Genomic DNA, 4,817 nt, shown 5'->3' on the forward strand with positions numbered 1-4,817 from the left:
CTCTGGGCATCCTGTGCCAGCGCCTCAGCACCCTCACAGGGAAGAGCTTCTGCCTAACACCTAACCTCAATCCACAGCAAGCCGAAGCACACTGCGGCTGTCTTTCCACACTACAATGTTCACTGCTAGGCTTTTATTAAAAGTTTCTTCTGTGGTTTCTCTTTACAGAGAGAATTTGATTACTTTGGCACAGATTTCCTGTGTGGCCCTATTAGGCATTTTTGTTGAGAAGACAAAAACCTCTGTAAATGGCTGCTTACCCTGGGAAGGGAGCGCTGGGTTTTCTCACAGCAGAAGTGTGTCCCAGGTTGAACCTTTTGCTCTTTTGATCTTCAGCCATTATCACGTTTTATGGATGAGGAGGTGGTTTCGCATGAATCCAGTGTGAGTTTATTCCAGGCTGTGGAAATAATTACAGATGAAAAGCATGAGCACAGGCAGGAAAAAGAAAAATAAAAGAAAGGGATGGGGGTGCGGGAAGACTCTTATTATGGTTTCAATTTTCTATTTAAAAATGATATTTTTTTTTCCTTAATAGATGAAAATAATGTCAAAACCTGTCAGACAGAAAAGCCATTGATCCAGCAGAGCTGTAAGTGCCTCCCCACGGCCCCCTGCCAGGCAGTGGGTGTCTGTCCCCGCAAGGCCCCCGCCACTGGAGGGACACCCAAGGGTCAGCCCCCACACTGTCCATGAGGAACATCCCAGCCTTGCTGGTCCAGGTCTGCGAATGGTTTATAACAATGGGGTTTACAATAACTCTCAAGTAAGCAAATGCCACATGGGTTTCTGAAGTGAGAACTGATGTACAACGAGGCCGTGCCTGGTTCCTGCGAGTGTATCCTGGAGTAAAAGCTAGCACTCACCTTTCAGGAGGAATGAATCATAGAGTCATGAAATGGTTTGGGTGCTGGTTGCACCCTTCTGCAACCAGCACGTGATAAACTGACATGTCAAACGCAATGGGTGGCACCAGTCCCTGCTCTCTCCCCTAAGAATGGGCACCACGACAAAAGCTGGCTTGAAAGGACACCAAGGTCTGAGCCTTGTAGGAGAGGGAGGTGCTGGGAGCAGGAAACAAGGGCACAGCTCCTGCTCCCTCGGCGCTCCACAGTGTTGCACACTGCTATCAGAAGGGATGCTGTGTGACCGGGGATGAACCACACTCAGCAGATGAGATGTGGGTGATGTCTTGAAAGGATGTATCTGTGATGCCTCCACTAACATCAGTGCCGGGTAAATAACTCAACATGCGCCACCTAATTGTTAAACGTGTCGTTTTGCTTGACAGCTTTCCTAATTTGATACTCACAGGAAAACTAATACCCTGTGTTGTCCCCTTTGCCTAATTACAGCCTAAAGGCCATTCATCACACAGTGACAGGCGGCGTGTGATGAGGTCGAGGTAATCCATCACTGCTCATACTCCTTGACAGCGACTTCCACCACCGCAGACAGACTTGCACAGATGACACCCCTGGGATGGTGCTGGCTGTTGGTGCTTGTGGGGTGGTGAGGACCGACCCAGGCTTGCACAGGAATGGTGGGCACTGGCCAGGGTTCCTCTGCTCTCGGCTGTGCCATGGTACCAAGGCAGCTGGACCACTGCATGGGGCACCTCCAGCCTTGGCTCTCGCCGTGGTGGCCGTTGCATCCTCAAGCTGCTGTGTGAGCACCAGCTCTTGCCAACCTGCCGTTTACAGATACATGCCCGAAACATGGCCAGTGCTCACTGCCCTTTAGCTTTTCCTCTCCAGTCCTGCATATATCATACTGTTCATTTCAGTGAATTTTCCCAGATTGTACTATCTAACCATTGTCTATATAACCGTGGAATTAAATGTAACCTTCAGAGTACTGCTTACCATTTCCATCAGTAATGATCATCAATCCATAGGTTTGGGGCTGAGCATTTTTAATCATCCAAGGAAAGATAACTTTTCTTGCAACAGGATGCAACCTGTGGAAATAAAAACAGTGTAACAGCCAGAATACGACAGGACAATCTAGTGACAGCAATAGGAACTCAACCCACTTTAGTGTAAATAGAAACTATTGTGCCTAGGTGCTGGTTCTGGTCAGAGCTCAGGGTGCTAAGGAGTGTGGGGCATTTTTCATTTCTTCTGAAACCTCAGAAGCTTGAGGGAGAAGAAATGCAGCTCTAACCCAGCTGTAGCCACAGGATGAGCTAACCCAGGACCTCTGTCTAGAGCTGAAGCTAGCAAAGCTCTGCTCAGATCCTCTACCAAGGAACTGGATGTGGCTCAATCTGTGAGTGAGATGCTGCACTAATGGTGAAAGATAGTGGAAAATCGATCAAATTAGACAAATCTGTTATTTTTAATAAAGGAATAAAAACCAGATAGTCCTTCATTAATTTCATACCCAGAAAGGACCATTAGACTAACCTAATGTCATCTCCTGCAGTTCATCTACTAATTTCTTCGCAGCATGTGACCGCTGGTTCTAGCTTTAGCACTGCTTCCACATCATGCCCCAGGTTTCACTGGCAAGGTTGTTGTGGTGTGCAGCCCCCCGCTGGATCTCCTGGCTGCTAGTTGCTTTGGGCAATCAGAACATGCTTGTTCCTGCCATGAGTTTGCTGCGTTTGGTTTTCAGCTGTTGCAGCCAACAGTGCCCATGCCCGAGGCTCCGCGTGCCTGGTGCTTGCATTGCCCCTTAAACACCCTTCAGCAGCACTCAGTGGGATATTCTCTGGAGTGAGATGAGGCTCACAGCTCTGTCACCTCCAGGGTCTTGCCCTCCTTGTAAAGTCTCACTCCCACTGCATTCCTGGACATTGCCTTCTTCCTACCAGAACATTCCTGACCTTTTCCACACTAAAACCCTGGACTGGGCTCCACAGAGGGGGATGTCCACATGAGCACCCCCAATCCGCGGGGCTGAGCTGTTGCCACCCAAACTATTAGCCCTCACTGATGGATGTCCTCTGCAATGCAGTATTGTGTTAAGGAGAGATCCCTATGGCAACTCACTAGGAACACACTGAAGAGTGATGGCTTCCTGTTTTTGATTACATTTTTAGATCATTTAACTGTTTTTAATCCATTTAATTTCTGAGGCATTACTGGGTCTAAGGCAATTTTTCAAAGTGCCTGGGGCAGTATCAAATTATTTTAGGAAACCTGTTTTGTGACAGGTACCTTCAGTCAGCAAAGTTATCATCTCACTGGCAATTCTCTGTAGTCTTATGCTTCATAAAACCACTTTGTTTGGCATTAATTGTGTTCCAGAACTGAAGAATTCATTAGTGATGGCGCCTTACAAGTTCCATTGTTATTTCTGTGCCTCACAGACGGTCATTGGTTACCAGAACTTTGATATTTACCCTTTTTGAGCACAGATACAATATAATTCCTCCTCCTTAGGGATCGACCCATTGTTCTGAGGTTTGTTAAAAATTATTATCAATAGCTCGGGGTATTCAACTAGTTTAATTCTCCCACGCACAAGCTCCGCTCATGTCAATGGGAAGGTTTCTAGGCATTACCGTCCTGAAGTAGGTAGGACAGGGGGTTGGTTGTTACTGAGATGTGCAGATAATTCCTTTCCCTTGTTCTTCATTTTACCAACCAGCATCTTCAGCATTGTCAGCTCTCCCACCCATCTCCATTCCCTAAGGACCCATACACATCCATTGCTGTTCCTGTTGCACACCAGAGGAGCATGTGAAGCCTTTTCCTCCTCATTTCTTGTGGCTCCAAGGCACACAGTGCCCAGTGCCCCTCCTGCCTTGCACTTTGTTTCCACTCTTTTCTCTTTTTCCACGTTTCAATGAGAAAGAAGCCACATTTGGGGGGTTGGGGGGTGGTTTCAGTGTGATTGCTAAAGCTTTCTTGTCATTTTCAAAGAGTACAGTGTTGTCATCTGTGTACTGAGGAGCTCTCTGTTCTGATGTGTCTGGAAGCCTTAATTCTCCGTGTTCAGCTGTGTTGTGTCTCAGTCCTGTCTGAGCATATGCATCGTGTTTCCCCCCTCTGCAACTTTGTTTTTCCTTGCAGGAGACGGGATGGAACAGCACCACAATGTACCTCCTTGTCAATAGGTTTTGTTGGAAAGTTGATTAAGTTTATCTGTATATGATAGCTCAGAAAGGAAACAGAAACTCTGAAAAAATAAAACAATTTTCTGTAAAAAATAATATGAATTCCTCATTAAAAGTTGCGCCCAGGCTGCCTGCTGAGTGCCGCCAAGTTATCCTAGTGGAAAAGCTGCTGCCCATGAATCTCTTCTGTCTCCTTTGACATTGACAACTTAAAACCTTTGTTCTTTTCCAGCAGTTTTTCTTCAGCATCACCTTTTCTGACAGCTGGACCAGAGACCAGGTAATGAGGTGGAACCTTTCCAGGTCTAATCCCCATCAGTCCTGCTCTGCCAGTCTCCTGTGAGGACATGGACCAATGTCCTGGGCAATCTCATGCCCCAGCCTCACCATGATTCTCTCCATGGGGGTCTACATGGGTTGAGTTACACCTTACTTACCAGTCATTGCAAAGGGACTTACCAATGGATCGAGCTGGCAAAATGGAAGAGGAAGAAGCAGGGTCATGGCTCTGACTTGTCACTCCCATGGCAGGCACGTTGGCTCCAGCCAAGCAGCATGACAGGTCCCCTTGCAAAGAATCCCAGACTGGTTTGTGTTAGAAGAGACCTTAAAGCTCAGCCAGTTGCAACCCCCTGCAGGGGCAGGGACACCTTCCACTTTTTCCCCCTTCTTCCACTAAAGAACAGGGAGAAAAAACGGTCAACAAAGGAAAATCATATGGGATTTATGCACCCAGCAGTGCACAACCTTC

At 47.2% G+C, this 4,817-nt stretch overlaps 1 long non-coding RNA gene across 1 annotated transcript; it reads right to left on the reverse strand.

Annotated features, from left to right (window-relative positions):
• Positions 1–319: 319 nt before the first annotated feature.
• LOC115611423 lies at positions 320–4,582 on the reverse strand. Its single transcript, XR_003992579.1, has 3 exons — positions 4,526–4,582; positions 1,866–1,960; positions 320–400 (listed from the first exon to the last, which is right to left on the reverse strand). It is a non-coding gene; the product is annotated as an uncharacterized LOC115611423 (long non-coding RNA).
• Positions 4,583–4,817: the final 235 nt, after the last annotated feature.

The sequence above is a fragment of the Strigops habroptila genome, chromosome 8, assembly GCF_004027225.2.
Source record: "Strigops habroptila isolate Jane chromosome 8, bStrHab1.2.pri, whole genome shotgun sequence".
Taxonomy (NCBI): Eukaryota; Metazoa; Chordata; class Aves; order Psittaciformes; family Psittacidae; genus Strigops; species Strigops habroptila.